Raw genomic sequence first — 19,043 nt, forward strand, 5'->3', positions numbered from 1 at the left:
GCTGCAGACACGGCATCCATCAGCCGTCCAGTCATCCTTATAATTGACTGGGGGAAAGGACCCTCGCCACCCAGCACTTCTGTTTTACTAAAACTACTTAAGGCAGTGGGGGCATTGGGGGCACTGGGGGCATCCAGCAGGCTCGGTGGCTCATTGTCATTAGCAGCTGGGGCAGGCTCGATAAGAAATACATGGCTTCTTAGAATTCCAAGCAAACAGCTCTCACTAACAGAGCCCTGACTTCCAATGTATTGAAGGGCTGGACAGAAGCAACAAATGAAAATTTAGTATTATTTTGGACTACTCTGGCAAGTAGAAATCATACTTTGAAAGGACACATTTCCCCCATACAATTTTGTGGCGTTTATGTTGCCTGATAGAAGCAGAAGTGGTTCAGCATCTTCATGCCGTGAGAAGTTTAAGGCTGAATACGAGAAAAACTTCTCCCATATCTATCAGAGCACCAGGGGAAGGTAGCATTTTCTCTCTCTAAAGTCGTTTGAATGAGGTCATAGCATCTTTAACTGGGATATTATAAGGATGGGTGTTGGAATAAAAACCCATAGAAAGCTTCTGCAGTTTGGGGGCCTCATGAATTCCCTATTCTAATATTTTATGAACAGAACACTGTGTTTATGCTTCACACATCTTAAGAGTTATGACAGAACCTGGGCTTTTTAGCTGGATTGTAATTCCAGCTCTTAGAAGGCTGAAGCAGGAGGACACGGGTTCAAGGCCAGCCTGGGCTACTGATTGCATAAACAAGTCATCATGAGCTATAAAGGTCCAGAGAGTTCTAGAATAGTTCAGAACTACAGAACGATGGCCTTGGAGCATTGGTATAATGCAAAGAGATTTGTCCAGGAGGGCAAGAAGCAGAGCTGCTTAGCTTGTTGAGTCCCCTGACTAGAGGCTGTGTGGTTACATTGTGATCTAGAGAAGAGTAAATTGGTTAAACTAAGCCCAGGAGGAAGCTGGCTCTTCAGAAGGCAGATTGTCTCCACTCAAAGACTTGCTTTTATTGAGGGTGGATGGGGGTTGTGTCAGACTGAGCAGCATTGTTGTCATGAGAAACTGATTCAGTCAAGGTCTCCCCAGCCTCTCCAAGCCCTTTCATAAGGACTCATGATAAATTCCTGCCAGGCTATGGTTGTAGCAAAGAAAGCTGTGTATGCTTCCCATGCCAGAAAAATTAAAACTGTTTAAACTGGTATATTTTCTTTCTTTCCTTAACCCCGACCCCTTATTCCCTGGTTGCCGGAGTACTCAGCCAGACCCTCTGCTGTTTCTGTCTGCTCGGCTGTGATGCCTGCATTCCCTAATACTGCTTCTGGTAGTAAACACTTCAGGCTGTTGATAACACACTGTGTGTTTTTAGCTGTCAGTCATCTCACATACTGGAAGGAAGTGAGTGTCCTTAAATCTCCATATTTGTAAGATGAAGTGAAAAAATATGAGCAATTAATAAAATAACCATGAAGCCCTTTAACAGACATGAAAGGCGGGCTAGAGGACTTCAGTCATTTAATTCCTGTCCTGACCAGTCCTAGGAGGGAAGACCGAGGACTCTGCATCCTTGACCCTCATGTCCTTAGTCACTGTTGTTGGTGTTACGCTGTGTTGAACCTCTGCAGCTACCTTGGGAAACACACCCATCAGTGAGTGATGCCTTAGAGCCAGTTTAGGTCTACTGGTTACCTGTTTGCAGGCTGGTATGCAGGGACTAGATCAAACACCTCTCCTACACCTGCCCTTGGCCAGAAGATGCACGTGAAGAAAGGAGGCGGCTCCTAAGGCAGACAATAGATTGTCCTCCTCAGTGACGCTTCAACTTCTAGAAGAAAGGCTGTCAGAGCTTGGGTGTCTGTGAAGCTTTTGGAATTAAATTAAGATGAATTGAGTGTAATTGAAGCGACGGGTACCACACCGAGAAGAATTAAATTGAATTGCCTACTCTTGCCTCCCATCAGGGGAATGGTTCACCTTTGCTAGCCAATCAGTTCTAACAACAGAGCGAGGGTAACCTGGCTTTTCTGAGCATCATGTTTAGAATTTAAGTACATGTTCACTCGGAAGGTATTTACTATATATGTCTTACATCCAGGGCCTGTGTTGGGTGCTGTGAACGCAGTGGTAGACTAAACACTCAAATTTTCAGCCCATTAGGAGCTCCACCTAGGAAAGAGACCAGCACCAGACAGTCTGATGCATAAAGAAACGCCTAACTGAGGACTGGGAGACGTGCTGATATGGAAAACTGTAAGGCTGAGTAGGAAGAATCCGAAGTAGAAACTGTGAGAGTAAACTGTCCCAGAGCAGCAGCGGTAGCTACAAGCCAGGCGAGGGCAGTAGGTTTTATGGTGTGTGAGTAAAGGCAAGAGTATGGAGCTCAGGAGTGTGTGAGATCCGCTCTGATGGCTTCTGAGAGGATCAAGGTTGGAAGATCTCTTTGAGAGACCCTTGGATGAGCTACCCTTGGTGGACAGAAATAGTCTAGCCGTGTTACAGAGGCGGAATTGGAAAGAAGTTGGCCAGGTAAAGTGTCAAAGATGCCTGAAGCCTCCCATACAGGTGGCTAAGGGAGGGGAGGATGGGCTTCCACGTGGCAGGTTATAAAAGAGGATCGGGTGGAAGTCTAGAGTAAATCAAGAGGGGACGAACAAGGATTCTAAGTAAGCACCTGCGGTCTGGAGGCCTGTAAAATGCACACCTGGAGCTGTCAAGTAGGAGGCTGCGCACATGTGGATCCTGCAAATGTTTATGGAAATCCTAGCCTGTATTGTGTCCTGGGATGGGAGTGGGATGAAGATAGTGGTAATAGTGAGTCCTGACCTCTGGAGACGCAATACCAACTGCTTGTGATGCTGAGATGGTGTGTGGGGAGACACTACAACCAAAGGTGGGAAATGACTCTAAAAATATGAGCTGGTGTGTGTGTGTGTGTGTGTGTGTGTGTGTGTGTGTGTGTGTGTGTGATGAGGAGCCGAGGAAGATAGAAGATAGACAGTACTTTCTTATGGGGCGGCCAAAGTGAAAGTAGACAAGAGGGCCAGACTGAAGGGATTAAATTCCCTCTGCATGAGCCCTAACCTCGCCTGAACTGTGTCCTCCCAGAGGTGGGTGAAGGAGTACCAAATTCTCAACTCCAGCTTGCTACAGTCCATGGGGGTGTGGAGGAGAATTTACAGAAATGTTGATGAATAAATGAAGGTCTTTAGGAAACCTACCCCACCCTCTGCAGAAGCTTAAGAAGATCAGTAGACACGGTTGCCCTGGAGAAAGCAACATTTCTGTTTCCTAAATCCAATGAACACAGAAGTGTGGCTGAGGGCTGTCTCTGTGCTCCCAGACCCAAGCCAAAGCCTCTTGAAAATCACCCAGGTATAGTGGGTATAAATTTGCCTTCTGCGTTGGTGAGCTAGAAGGTGACAACTTTCATTTTCTTTAAATCACATTAAATATAACCCACAGCAGCCCCGGCCAGAGTTAGCTGACATTGACAAGGAACCCATCTCAGACGCTCATCTGGCCCTCCCCCGCACTGAGGGCATTAGAGTCTCTGGAACTCTCTTCACTGTTCACAGACAGCCTTCTCATAAGCCTACCACACTATTGTTGATATTGTCATTGTCCAGGAATGCACATCCTTAAGAGGAAGTGCTGATCAGGGAGGGCTGGGGTCAAGGACTAACTGGGGGTCCTCTCTAAGGTGTGCCAAAGGCAACTTGACACAGAAAATTCTGTGAACTGCTGTGTCTTTTCCCTAAGCATCTATGAACACTGAGGCAGTATGAGAAGGTTCCAAATCCTTCTACTCCAATTGTGGCCGGCTATCACCTCCACCAGCAGAATTGCCTGGAAGCTTATGGAAAATGCAGACTCCGAGGTGCCAGCCCAGATCTCAGGAATCAGAATCTCTTTATATGACCCACTGGTGGGTACTAAACCCCTTGAAGTTTGAAGAATTCTGCTGAAGCACACAGTGGGTGTTCAGTAAAATGTAGTCTCAGTGTGTGTGCATCCTCCTCAACCTGCTTTCATTCATTAACTCTTAATACTTTCTATTATATATGGATCCAAAGCCATGAGCCCTTGCTAGGAGGACTGGTAAAGAATGGGGCTTTGCTACTTAGTTTCACTTCCCTCCTCTCTCCAAATCTGGGGAGTCCTTTTTGCCTTGTTTGCTTGTTTGAGACAGAGTCTTACACTAAAGTCTGGGTTGGCCTCAATCTGGCAGCCATCCTCCTGCATCAGCCTCCTAAATGCTGAGATTACAAGCACGGATCACTATGCTGTCTGGTCTTACCAGCCACATTGGTCCCTCTTTCTTCCCCTTATAGGGGCCACTCACTGGAAATGCCTACGCAGAAGCTCCCTTAGGCACCAGGTCTGAAACTTGAGCATCCATCAGAGCCCCCACTGCTACTAGGCTCATTAAGCCCTGATGGCAGGCAGAGCCTGCTCTAGAGGCTCGGATTCAGTGAGTGTGAGGTGGATTCTAAACAGGCACCCAGATAGCTGCTGCTGCTGTGGGCAGGAGGAACACTCAAAAGAGCTACTGCTGGGGACGGGAACAAAGGCCCAACCTCTGCAGAAAGGGAGGAATGAGAGTAGAGAGAGTGGAAAGGGAAATCCAGCAAGGCTGAAGCACAGATAGATATTTCAGGTGCTCTGCCGTCCACCACCTCACGTTGAGTGGTGAAATTATGTTGCCTGGAACATGATTGCCATGCACTGTTCCTGTTCTCATCCATCTGGAGAGGAAGACCCAGGAGAACGATATAGCATCCTTTATTTCTGGTGACCTTGGGCCTGCCCTGTGCACAACTGCTTCTTGTCTTGGCTCTTAGGATGCCTAGATTAGGACTTGCAGGCTTGTCCACATCTTACAATTTTTGGAAAGCATCTCTACTCCTACTCCCAAGCTCATACAGCCTTTCTCTCCGTAGCCTGGACTTGTCATTGTGAAGCCTGGCATCATCTGCTGTATGTATTTGCAAGTAAAATGTCCAAGTGCAGGAGTGAGGCCTGGGCAGGGGCAGCCAGAGGCAGTGAAGTGTATCAGACAAGTGGCCCATGGAGCAGGCAGCCCTGTGATGAGCTCCTCTGCTGGGAATAGCAACCCTGTCTCTCGCTTGTGGGGCCTCCTGCCACCTCTCCCCTGAGCATGGAGAGACAGGAATGCCCTTGAGAGGCCCACGGTCAAAGTCAAGTCATCATGCCTAGTGCTTTCTCTCCCCAGGGCATCCTGCAGAAAGGTCTTGCTGCAGCTGCCTATCTTTAAGTTTTGTCAGTGCGTGCACTAGCTGAAGGTGGCTCAGGACAAGCTACCTTACCTCTTTGAGCCAAAATTTCCTTGACTATTAAATGCATGTATACTGGCATCTACTTCCCAGTGCAGCTGTAAAGATTGTCAAGGAGGATGTTTATCCGCTGTTTGGTACGATACATGTCTGGGCCATAGAAGGAGGCAGGTGAATCTGAGCCCCTACCTTCCAGCAGCCCTACTCTGTTTTGGATATCAGGGCTCCTGTCGTCATTTCTTCCTGGACCATCAGTTGTTTTAGAGAATGAGCCAGGTCTGATTCCCCATTTCCATACATTCAATCAGTCTCCATAGGTCTGCTGAAGTTCTACTGTGTGCTAATCCTGTGGAAGGGGCCTCTGCCCCAGCGCTGCTCACAGTATGAAAGCATTAAGGGTTAACAAATGAAAGGAGAGAGGGTAGAGGAGAATCCTGACAAAGACTGCATGTTGTTGAGTACCTACTTTGTGCTTCAGCAGTTCCATGCAAATTTCAGGGGACTTAGTGCCTACCTGCAGGTCCTATGTTGAGAGTTCGATCCTGAGGACTGGGTTGGCACCTGAGAGTCTGCATTTCTCACAAGCTTCCAGGCAATTCTGTTGCTGTTGGTGGATGGTCATACTGGTTAATGAAGTAAAAGAAGCTGGAGCCTTTCTTCTGGACTGTGTGACTTATTGTTCAACGATGCTTAGAAATGAGGAAATGGGTTGCGTGGGATTAGATGCCTTGCTCAAGATCGCATAGCCAGCTAGCCCCAAAGTCAGGCAAGCCTGGCTTATTCTTGCTTGGTGAACTCACTGCTGTGAAGATCTGTATCTCAGGAAATAGACATATGCCCTAGATTCATTTCTGTTGCTGTGATACTGATTTTTCTAGTCTCATGAAGTCCAGGACTCCCAGCCTAGGGAATGGTGCAACCCAGGGTGGGCTGGATCTCTCCACATCAATTAATTAAGATAATCTCACATGTACAGGACTACAGGCCAACCTAATGCAGACATAACCTCACTGAGACTCTCTTCCCAGTTCATTTCAGGTTGTGTCAAGTTGACAATTAAAGCTGACCATTCTAATAGCCCAGTGTCTACAGAGAAGAATAGCATAGCCTTCTATTGTAAAATACCATTTGGAAACCATGACCTCTGAGCCCAAAGTCAACCAGAAAGAAAGAAAGAAAGGATAAAAATCTTCAGTTTCCACATGTCATACACAAACTGTAGACATTTAGGATCTGTTGTTCTGGGGCAGTTGATGAAAGGACCGAAGCCTGTAGTGGAGCAGAGATTTTCCCAAGATTCCTCAGCTTGTTGATGGCAATGTTTTGGCTAGCTTCAAGTCTCTTGATCTCTACTCACTATAAGTCCCATGGTTCAACCAGCTTGCTAAGGTGGTGGCCTACAGACACAAGGAGCAGTGAGCATCATCCTTATAGAGCCATGCCATGTCATTCTGCTAACTGAGTCCCATGGGCTCCTGGGAGACCTATGGGTCCTCAGAAGACAATCGGCTGACTTCAGAATGACAGGGACTGTCCTCTCTCCATGTACTGCCTGTCTTAAAATGGAAGTATGCAGCAGATAACACTCTGAAGTTGAAAGGCCTTAAAAATTCCCAAATGAAACTCCTAACCCCACTCTGCCAGAGCGTAATTGATGACTTGATTCAGTGCAGTAAGCACTTATGGTCTTAATTATAACGTGATCTCAATTATGTTAGATGTTTCATTATAGGACTATAGTAGTTTACAAAGGTATGCAGCCAGCATTTTAATTTTTTTTTTGGAAAGAGGTAGGCATTGATAGAGCTCAGAATTGGTAGTCCCCAAATCTTAGCTGTATCTATGTTCCTTATTCAATGATATGTCGCTAGTGATACGTCAACAAAGGGAAGAGGAGCTCTCAGTACTGGGGTAGGACTGTCCTGGTTGGGACAAAAGAGTCAGGTGGCCTCCATGAAGGCCTCTTGGAGAAAGAAACACCTGTGTGGATCCTTAAACGACCATTGTTCCTGTTGTTGGAGCATAAAGAAAGGAATGGAAGAAAGTCTACAGTAGACAGTACAGAGAAGAAGGCAGCAGGATCCAGAGGGCAGGCAACTTTGAATGCCATTATAGGGTGTGGAGTGTGGGGTGTATAAGCAAGAGGGAATCATGGGAAGGGATCACATGTGCAGTATCCACGGGGGTCAGGATGGCAACAGGAGATAACTGGGTGAGGGGACCAGCTGTCCTGGTATGACTGGAACTGAGGGGCTTCCTGGTTCCATGTCCACTTTGATGGGCTGGCCACTCTGATAAGGTAGCTTTAGCCACCTGGAAAGGTTGTGCCCTTCCAGCCCTGCAGGGTGGAACTCACAGAGCTAGGGGAAAATAGCCCAGTATTTCTAAACCCAGGAGAAACAGAGAACTGAGGACCCTATATGGTCTTTTCTGGTTTGTACATGCTGGCCTTATGGTCAAGTGTTTTTAGAAAGTGGGGTCAGTCAAAGGAAGCATTTCTGGGGTGTGTGGCTCATCCCACTGCCCAGCCCCATGCGTCTCGGATGCACTTTCAGATGACTGCCGCTCTCCAGAGGGAAGTCCGTGGTCATCTGTTTAGTTTGTGACTCGATGCTCTCCATCGGATTCAGATGCTGAGCACAGGGATGGATGGATCAAAGTGGTCGCAGGGCACCTATTCACCTGTTCAATGCTCTGAAAGGTGAAATCAGTGTGCAACAGCGCCATGCCCTGCCCTAAGATGGAAATCTAAGATAAATCTCAAGTATAAGACTCCATCATGGGTTTTGTTCCATTCTGTATTGGCATCATGACACCCCGGTGCCTGATACTGGACTCAGAGGGAGAGGAAACAATCATTTTGTTTGTGGGAGCTTAGTGGGTCAGGCGACTGCAATTTGGAGGGTGGGAAACTTGTGTAGTCAGTGTAACCATATGCTCACACAACTGGCTTTTACTCTCAGCTCTGCCGCTTTCAGAGGCTGTGTGATGTTGGGGAGAAGCCACCTAGCCTTTCTGGGCTCTGTCTCCTCCACCTATGTTACAGAAGCTGGTTTGCCGGATAGCATCCCCCCCAAACCCCGCTCCATGCCCTCTCTAAGCATTAACTTCTATTAGACTTCTGCCAGGAGTTTTGCAGCCTGCTGGGGCAAGAGAGTCAGCAGGGGATTTACAGAACAAGTCAGACCAAAGCTGACATCTTTCTTCCCTTTTCTAGATGGAATTAGCAGATAGTCTGCTTCGGTAATGCTGATCTGATATCTGGGCACTACCAGGCCAGCTCTCTCAGTGGTGTATTCATTGTGTTGCTTGCCTTTTCTTTAACTGAGTGTGGGGAGGAGCTCAGGTATGGGAGCTGGGTGCAGGGAAGAAGTCGCCCTTGCAGCTCTGTGGCCAGGAAGCCTTCTGCTCCAAGGCAGGGTTTGGGGCAGGAAGAGGGGTATTTGCATCCATGCCAAGCTGCATTGTCACCCTTATTAATGGAGTAGGAGTTGCAGGGCACTAAACTAACGCTGACTGCAGAGGACCGTGATGGCGGGGCACTACTACCATTCCAAAGGACAGGGAAAGGGGACAAATGGTATTGAAGAGGGGAGAGGGGAGAAGAGGGGGAAGCAAGGGTGGGGGAGGGTAAATTAGTATGATGTCATTTGGAAACTTTCAAGGCAATGAATGAATGAATGGATAAGCGTCATTCCCAGAGCAGGGAGGCCAATGCCAGGAAAGGATCCTGCCCATGAGGAGTCAGAGCCCAACAGGAAGGCTTGGGTTGGTTGGCAAAGGTGTCCAGACCAGGGTCAGCCAGCATGGGAAACTCAGGAATGGGCTTCTGTCCTCCTGTCCCCTCCTCCTTGAGGCTTGGCATGTACAAGCATGCTGCATTTAAAAGGGCTTTGCAGGAACTCATTACCGTGAACCCTGGGAGTCAGCTTTTCAGTCACCCCCGAGTTCAGCTTCATAGGGGTGTTTTCATCATTGGGATGAGCTTCATAAAAGCCACAGCCTCATGATCCTGCCACTGTTAGCAGATGAAATAGCACTCCCTTTATAGAAACGAGGAGCTAGGGCTTTGAGGAGCTTTCTTTACCTTGTCAGCAGAGCTGGCCCAGAGGCAACACACACAGTAGGCAGGTGCCAGTACGCCATCCCATTACCTACAGATTGAGTTTTGTCGCCCAGAGCCTGCCATTCCGGGCCCTTCCACATCTCTCATGATCTCCCCCTGTGAACTTCTGCAGCACCAAAACCCCTTGCCCGTTTCCACCTCTGCCTCTGTCCTCATTCTGTTCCACTGTCTAAAAGTGGGGCAGCCATTTCTCAGCATTCGTACTATCAACTCCCTCCGCCAGCCTCTGGCAGACATCACTAATCGATCACCACAGCCTTTCCTGCTGAGCTAAGACTTGGCCTTAAAATCATTCCTGACACAACTCCCTAGGCAGTCACCACCAATCAATTAAATTAATCAAATTATAAGATGAAAAGTATTTTCTGTTATATATCTAAGATGTCATTTCCCATTCTTAGTTTAATCTCTTTCGACCTTGCCATTCCTCAAATCTACATTCTCTTTGAACGCTCCCTTGAATATCTCTAACCTACTTCTGTCTTCACTTAAAAGCCCAGCGCATGCGTTACCTGCAGACTCATTTTACTCTTGTGGCTCAGCATCCTAACGCATGTGTGTTTGTCCCACGTGCCCAGAGTGTCTTAAGGATGATTTTAGTGGCATCTTGGACTGGGTCACTCTTGGCTTTGTGGGGTGTCCTATGCATTACAGAGTGTTTAATCAGCATTAGCCTTTACCCAGAAGACACAGAAGCAGCTCTGTTTCTCATTTGTGACAGTGACGATGGGATCGAAGGAGGTACTAGCAGTGGCTGCACTAAGAAGTGGGGCTTGATGTTCGTGAGAGGTGGTCATTAGCCTTCTGCGGTGCCCAGGAACCACAGGAGACTAACTGAGGAATCCTGTTATCCACAATGCAATCTTGCCCACAGAAGACTCTGCTCTAGCCTGGCCTGGCTGCCTGTGAACATATCTATCTGCCTACCCTCTGTCCCTTTAATTGTGACAGCTTTGCCAAGGAAAAAGCAGGGAGATGCTATGAAAATCCTCATCTGCATTGTAGCTCCTGGATCCAGGGAGAGGTTTCAGTCACCCTCTACCAGTCAACCGGAAGCAAATTTAGACAGGTCAACTCACTGTTACTGGGGTACCAGGAAGGGACAGAGGCTGCACACTGGGAGAGACATCTTAGCGGACTCTCCTCTTGGGGCTTCTGACTTCATCTCCTCACTCCAGTCCTACAGCTGGCATCATAACCACACTCCCAAAGAGAAAATGGGATCTTAAAGAGATAATGCACCCTGTCTAGAGTTCTAGGTCATATCAAAGAAAGTTGAGCCTCCATCCCAGGACATACTTGTCCCAGTAATGCTACCAGCATGGAACAATAGATGTTTCCTAGTATGTGACATTGGGATTACGCCAGGAACCTCTCCCCATGTAAAGAGCCCAAAGTAGTGCGGATAATGGAGTCTCCTTGGAACTTACAGTCATCATGAGAGTCTTAAAGCCGTATAGCATAGTTATTGAGCAGCTGGTTGTCTGTGTAGCTGTGTTTTCCCTCATGATTGGTCTGCCTGCCTTCATCTCCACCCATGCAAGCTTACATAAGCATTTGTATTTATCTCTTTTTCTCCCTCCTTCATTCCTATGGGAGCACAGAGGACACCTAGACTGTTTCCTAATATTCAGGAGATTCCTGACAGCAGCACTAAGATGAACTGTATCATTGTTTCGCTTCGCTGAGCCTTGAAGTATTACTTAATTTTAATTACAATAAGTTATAATTTCAATAGTCCCCTTTTCCTTAAGAAAAGAAAGCAAAAGCGTTTGTGGAGCCAAGCTGGTCTAGAAAAGTCCTGTCATCTCCCTGCTCCTTGACATCCTCATCTGTAAGGTACAAACAAACTATATTTTCAGCAGCTAGTAAATGTTGACATCTTCGTGGGCCTTCCTATTTCAGTGATAGAGCACTGACCCAAACCAACCCAGGGATGAAAGGGTTTATTTACACTACACCTCGTTGTTCATCATTGAGGGAAACCAAAGCAGGAACCTGGAGGCGCCAAATGAAGCCCCAGCCATGGAGAAAAGCCTTGCTTCCAGGCACACGCTCAGTGAACTTTCTTATATAGCTTAGGTCCACCTGCCTAGGGGTGGCAACACCCTTAGTGGGCTGGGCCTTTCTATACTAACTATCAAAAAATCCCACATAGATATGTCCATAGGCCAGTTGATAGAGGTAGTTCTTCAACTAAGGTTCCCTCTTCCCATCTGCATCAAGTCAACAACCAAGATCAGTCAGCACAGTTGGTGAAAGAGGACAAGCATTTGCCACAGTTGGTCCATAGTAAATACACAATGGCTGTTATGGCCATCGACATGGTTTTCAGCTGTACCTGACACATACGCATCTGACTGATGATGGTTTATCTTCCTTCTAATTTGTCTCTTTCCTTATTGTGACCCTCACCAAGGCCAGCTGGCCTAGGTTTGAAAAAGCATGGGATAAATCTGGACTAGCTGAACATAGCGGACAATGAGGACTACTGAGAACTCAAGAACAATCGCAGTGGGTTTTTGATCCTACTGCACGTACTGGCTTTGGGGGAGCCTAGGCAGTTTGGATGCTCACCTTATGAGACCTGGATAGAGGTGGGCGGTCCTTGGGCTCCCCACAGGTCAGGGAACCCTGATTGCTCTTCGAGCAGATGAGGGAGGGGGACTTGATCAGGGGAGGGGGAAGGAAATGGGAAGCGGTTGCAGGGAGGCGGCAGAAATCCTTAATAAATAAATAAAAAAAAATAAAGAACTGTATAGATGGAGAAATAATAGAATTCTCCATGGTTCCTGACACACTGTCCTTTAGATGGCAGTTATTTTATATATATAATATATATAATAATAATGCCATTATTATTGTCATTTAGATCATGATTTCCCCATCTCAGATTTCATAGCCTTTTGTGATACCTTTCCCCATGGAGGGTGTACCCTCGACTCATTTAACCTGGACATACATGTTTGCAGGAGAAGGGTAGAATGTTTCTTAGGACATGTACCCCAAACTCCAAACCCTATCAGTGCTTCAGGTTTAATGGGATGGGGAGTGGGTTCAAGATGAACAATACCCTATTGTTCAGGACTTACAGATTTTCTTAGGACATCTACTATGAAGCTTGGAAGCCCACCACTGGTGTGAACAATGAGAAGAAGGCTTTATTTCTGAAGTTGTTCTTTTCCTAATCAAATTTATTTTCCTCCCTGCCCATACCTTCATGGATGAAATTAGAAAAATTGTTTGTTTAGTAAAAAGATGAACCATTCGAATTAATAGCCCATTTCCCAGCAAGTTGGCCTCTCGGGTGGGTCCCCCAAACTCAGATGATTTTAACTGGAGACTGGGGGTTGTTTAGTCAGCAGTGAACAACAGGGACCTGAGCATGCCACATCTGAAGACAAATTAAATCGATGTCAAACTGGAATCCACGTGTGCTCCCACAGGAGGGCCAGACTGTGCTATGAAGTCATCATTTAGTGAAAAACACTTGCTCAGGAGTGATGACACTGCCAGGAACCAGAAATGCCCAACACTAAAGCATAATTTAGCATGTTCTACAAAACCGTGACCCTGGAAACATTACTTGAGTGGCTCCGTGGAGATGGGCAGGCAGCCGACAAGCAAGCAGATTGAGAGCTTCTATGGCCCTAAGAAGAAAAGCCAGACTCCTGCCTCTGACCCCCATGCACCCTTGGGAGATGGCCCCTGCCTGTCTTTCAAACATCACCTTGTATTTTACTCTTCCTTGTCCATAGCTTCTGGCTCTGCTGGCCTTATGCTCAGTCTCTCAGATGCCTTCAGCCTATCCATCCCCAGGGTCTTTGATTCTGCTCTTCACTTATCCCATGATGCTAGTCCGGTCTCTTACACAGCTGTTCTCATCACTCCAATTCTCACTCAGATATTAGCTCCAAGAACACACCACTGTCTATTCAGTCTAAAATAAATGCCCTTGCATTCTGTCCCTGCCTATTGCCTAGTAGAGCAAACTACTGTCTACAGTTGTTTTATGTGTTGTCTTATTACAAACGTGTCTTCCTGCTGTTAGCCCCATTCATCTGGAGTGAGAGCCTCTCAAGGAAAAGGCTTTTGATAATCTTCACATTGCAGCCTCAGCACCTAGAAACATGCCTGGCACACAGTGGGTACTCACACAGTGGGCACTCAAGAAGTACTTGTTGACCCAAGGAATGTGTAAAAGAGTTGCCTCACTCAGACCTGATGGATTGTGAGACATGGGGCAAAATTATTCCTAGATTTCTGGCCTCTGCTAAATCAAAGGTGACAATACCTAACTACCTTTCCAGTTTATGGAGGAGGGACCCCATAACATTCCTGTTGAGATAGGGAATGCAGTAATAAACTCAATCTTTATTAATATTTATTAAACTTATGCAATATTCACGTCCCATTCTAGATCTTAGCAGCAAACGAAGGGACACAGTTCTCTGCAGAGCAGAGCTGACACGGGATGCGTGATGTGGAAATACAGGCCCATGAAGATACAAATTTGGGAATCTAAAATCCCCGATTTTAATTCCTACAGCAGCACAGACTAAATATCTGTCCAGAGAAGCTATTTGGCTTTTATGCCGCTCACGTTCTCTATATGTAAAATGGGCACACAGATTCTCTCATGTGCTGAGAAGACCCAGGGAGATGACCAACATGCTTTTGAGAACACAGAATGAATGAATGAATGAATGAATGAGTAGGATCTGTCTTCCACCCACTCTCTTGCCACAAGATACCCCACTGTTCTCTTTGGAAGATCTGAAGTAATACACAGGTAGGCCCACTCAGAAGGGTGTGCTTCACTTCTGAGAAGAGTGGGTGAGGAATAGAGGCTCCTCTTCTAGCCTTGACTCAAAGCAGCCTTCCAGCCTCCCTACTGGAGAGTCAGTGATGACAGCTTCCTAAGATGATGTTACCCTCAGTTCTGGCCCTGGTTTACCTAGAGAGTTGAGCTGTCATTAATACCCACTGTATCTGGCAAGGGTCCATGGTGCTAGCCGCCCTGGAGTTAGCATGCTCAGGAGAGCCATGTTAGGATGCACACAGGAACACACCACCCAGGAGGTGCCTCTCTCTTCTCTTGTGAGTTCTGCCTTTGACATGGAACAGGTCACACAGATCTCTTAGATGTGTGCTCACTTCCCCAAGAAGGAAGGGAACTGGATTTGCCTACTATACAGTGGGACCTCTGGGTAGCTAAGGCATTTCAATTCACACAAAGACACGCCCTTCCTAAAGTCAGACAACTGAGGGATCAAGGCTTCCAAAAAGACAGTGGTAGAGAATGTTTTTGAACAATTTGGACACCAAAGTCACTTCTCCTACCTTCCAGCAACTGTCGCCAAGTGAAAGAAAACCCCAGCCTGCTTTGCTCCAAGAAGCACACACTCTGTTTACTGAGCAGCTGGACTTGAGACATGGTACTCAAATGTCCCTCAGAGTTGAAAGGCACATAGCTGCTGGTGCCAAGCTGCAATGGGGAGCAGCAAGTGGGTATGCAGACTGACACTGGTAGACAGTGCAGTCCACCAGTCCAGGCTGGGGATTTCCTCTGAGCAGGCTGCGAATTTTACCTGGTTGATTTGTGTAGTTTTCTAGATCACACCCAGCAGTGTAACAATACTAATAATAGTAATAAAAATAATAATGATAGCGGTTGGCACTTACTAAAGACACTCCACATGCCAGGCTCCTTCTATAAATTAATCCTTTGTTCTCCATATGAAATAGAGATTATTTTTAATCTTCTTTGACATACTAGACAAGCAAAGCACACAAGTTCCTGCTCAAGGTCACAGACACATAGCTGAGTTTGGAACCCTGGCTGCCTGGCTCCAAGGCCCCCGCTTGTGGCGCTACATCCAGGAAGCACAAGATACAAGAGCCTTGGAACATAGCCTTAGCCACCCTGCTGTAGCCCCCACGGCCCAGCGCTGTACCCAAACTTGGCGTTGCTAAAAAAGAATGCACCCGACACCTCAGCCGCCCTAAAGATTGTTCCAAATTACAACTCCCAGCGGCCTGGCAAAGCTCTAAGATGAATGGATTTCAGAACCCTTGCTTTTCCTGACACCATAGCCTCCCACCTCCAGTCAGTCCTGGATCTAGCATACAGACAGCACTCGTTTAATCCAAGAATAAAATCTGTTACATAAGCACGTAGCAGACATGGGGGTGAGCAGAGAAAGAAGCAGCCTGAGAATGGCATTGGTCACTCTTCGTCTCCAAAGTAAGGCCTTTCCGGAGAACTTCTCATCTCCCCGAGAGCCTGCCTGGGCACGCAAACTTTCCTTCATCGCCTCTCCTCAATACTTTCTATATTGTATTTCATTTTGGTCTCGCACATTATTTGAAGTTACTATAGCAACGTGTCACCAGTTGGTATCTCATAGTAATGCTGGCTTTTAGGTAGCAAGTTCCCGAAGTTGCCTGTTTCACTCCCTCTGTGATCTCATCTCTCCTACCAATCTCAGGTGAGCGGGGGATGCTTCCCAGTAGCCAAGCCCCCCCTCCGTTTTGTGCCTCAAAATGGAGCAAATGATAGCTTTGCCTTTGCCCTCAGTTTACTCCATCCAGCACAGGGTTCTCACTCGTGTGTGTGTGTGTGTGTGTGTGTGTGTGTGTGTGTGTGTTTGCATTAAAGGGTTGCCAAGTTGAAATGGTTAAATTAAATGCTGTATGCAGAGCTGTTAGTATTCCCAATAATAATATGATAATGGGATGGAGGTGACTTTTAATGCAAAGGAGCCGGGGTAATGGTTTGGGGAGAGTTCCTACCAGAACTGAACTCATCTGATCCATTGTTCACGCAGGATTGGTGTTCTCCTGTTCTCCTGCCAGAGCATAGTAAAGAGACCCTGACTATCTTCCCCCAGAGCTTTGGGTTTTCTCCCAGATGTACGAGACCTCTGAGTGCAGCGATGGGCTGAATTAATTAAAAGAATTGATTGTCTTTTTGAGAGCTGAGAGGGTCCTATAGCGACAGGTTTGCCCCGCCACTCACAGTGTTAAGTAGCCCCTCATCAGCCAAGCGCCTGCGATGATTGTACTTATTTTTACACGTTTGACCTAGTTTCAAACTGTGTCTCTTTGTGCTGTGATTCATTAGCCACATTTTGAGCCACCCGATTGGAGTGAGGTGCCTCTGCCTGGTTTGCGCCAGAGTCTCCGATTCAATTTCTCTCCGGAATTTAATATGCAAGCCCCACTGGTACTCGGTTTCGAGAAGCAATTTCCCATGGAAGCACCTGGCATGCTGCTTTGGTATGGATGAGTGGCTGCCGCATGCTTGGTAGTAAATATATGTTGATTATAGAATTTCTGCCAGGAATAAGAAGAAGAGGGTTCTAATTGGCCCAGATTACAGGGGATCCCCCCAACTCTCTGAGTATACCCCAGGCAGCGCTGAGGATTTTCTAGGCTGCTGGTGGGGATGGGAGTTTGAACTTTTAACGATCTAAAGTTTGGGCAACATCAACCTTAGGGCTCTGTTGATTGCCAAGGCAAAAGCTGTCTGGTTGTCACCATGACCCGCAATCCCTCCAGGCATTTAAAACATGGCAGGTACGAAAGTATGGTCTCAAACTTGTGAAAACAGGAGCGGGCCAAGACGCAATTGCCATCTTGAAGACAATCTTGTAAAGGGGCAGGGAAACCCGTTATAGAAGTACAGCAGGATCCCATTATTCTTTCATTCATATTCATATACATGACAAAGCGTGGATGACCATTCAATTCAAAAAGACCCTTTAATGAACCTACTGCCTCTGACTCACTCCATGTCAACTATCTGTTAGCCCCGTCTGTGTGATCATCCAAGGACCGATAAGAACGTGAGTGAGCTAGCTCCGTTTTGTAATAGAAAAACAGGATGCTTCCAGTTCATGATAAAACAGAGTCGTGTTTTGATTAACAGGCAAACGCGAGTGCCTTGCCTTAAACTTCCCTCACAGGGCACTGCCAATCCTAGGGAAAGGCACCCAACTGGGCTTTCCTGTGTGCTGATCAGGACAAAGAAATTAACAAGCTGGTAAAAGTGATTTTGATGGATCTGGGAACTCTGACCCACTGGCTGACCCCTAATAAAACAACGGTGCTTTATTTCATAAAATGGTCAAACTCTCTAGCAGAGAAAGGAAAACCTCCCTCTCATTATTAAAAATTTCATTATTAAAAAGAAAAAAAGAAAACCACATAGAAGTTTCCTTAAGCAAATCCTCGGAGAACGCAGCCTGTTCGAGGTAATCCCAAGCAACTTGAGCTCCTCAGAGGTTTGCTCCTTGCATTTTCTCCTCTTCCAATTCAAATCAAGCCATCGGGAATAACAAGCCTTCCGGATCTAGGCATTTGGGGCAGCCTGCAGTTCCGACAATGGTGGATTTTCACCACACACACACACACACCCACCCACACAAGCTCACAGGCTCAGCACTCAATTAGCCCAAGATTTAAAGTAAACTGCTGTCCAAGAGACGACCGCATTTTCTCCCACAAGATCACCACTTAGTAAAATAAAAGAAAATGAAGAAAAGACAAAAATATCAAACCTTCCCACATCTCTTACCTCCAAGCAGTGGAATTACCTGCAGAGGATGTTGCCCTCTTCCTGGTACAACAAGGCAGCCTTTGACCAGCGGCAAGATAACTCCAAACGGAGGAAAAAGAAGCCCTTTATGTTGTAATTTTCACTGTTTATATGCAAGAAGTGTAGTGGATCTGCTCACGTAGGAATAAATAAAAAGCCGAACAAACTGCTCGGCAGCTACCATGTGAAAAGGAAAGCCCTCTAGTGGTCACAGGCTGAATTATTTAAGGAAGGGAGAGAAGAGAGAGGGAGTAGATGAAGCATATGTACACACACACACACACACACACATACACATGCACACACGCACACTCGCACACCTGTCTCTTCAAACTCTACAATTTTTCTTTCTTACATTCACCCTGAGCAGAGCTATGAAATTAATTTCTTGGTTTCAGTGGGATCTGGTTAAGTTAGCCAGAATGTGGCTGTTTTCAGCCTGAATCGAAAGCAGTGAACAATTTCACAAACTCACTACCACCCCCTGGAGGCGTGAGGATGAAATAACAGGCAGGTGGCACCCCCCCCCCCCCCCCCAGGGTTGCAGGTTCCTATGTACAAAGTGACTAAAGAACCTGAGAGTCGCTTTCAGGCAGATGCCCAAGCTTCCTAAACTTAGTGTGAGTGTAGTGGCCACCAGCTCCGGCGCAGCTGACCGGCTTTATCACAGGGTTCCTTCTTATAAAAGGCCTCTCTGCTGTTCCAAAATTACCAATGTTTTTAAGCGAGGGCCCTACATTTTCACCTTGTGCGATTGCATAGCTGGCCCTGTGAATGGGAAAGCTTGCTAGCTCTAACCTCATAATTGAAAAGAACCAGGAAGCAAATGAGAACCTTTACCTAGTTTGCTAGTTTGGCAACTGAGAACATGTAAACCATTTAGTCAACCTATGAGACCTTGCAAGGAATGCAGAGGAGGCTTCCTGGGGCCATTAGCAGTGCCCTTCCAGGACTAGAACATGCCTACAGGCGGAATGGTATACAGATACACATGCATGCATGCTTACATATA

At 46.7% G+C, this 19,043-nt stretch overlaps 2 protein-coding genes across 2 annotated transcripts in view; one reads left to right on the plus strand and one right to left on the minus strand.

Annotated features, from left to right (window-relative positions):
* Insyn2b (inhibitory synaptic factor family member 2B) overlaps positions 1-18,133 on the minus strand; it is a 105,358-nt gene extending 87,225 nt beyond the window's left edge. The window contains exon 1 of the mRNA XM_041676227.1: positions 18,011-18,133. The gene's annotated coding sequence lies outside the window, so the exon portion shown is untranslated. The remainder of the gene's footprint in view (positions 1-18,010) is intronic.
* The window catches only part of Dock2 (dedicator of cytokinesis 2), a 406,844-nt gene that overhangs the window by 295,968 nt on the left and 91,833 nt on the right, over positions 1-19,043 (plus strand). The window lies entirely within an intron of this gene.

The sequence above is a fragment of the Microtus oregoni genome, unplaced genomic scaffold, assembly GCF_018167655.1.
Source record: "Microtus oregoni isolate MIOR12 unplaced genomic scaffold, Mior012 000027F_ref0000203, whole genome shotgun sequence".
Lineage (NCBI taxonomy): Eukaryota > Metazoa > Chordata > Mammalia > Rodentia > Cricetidae > Microtus > Microtus oregoni.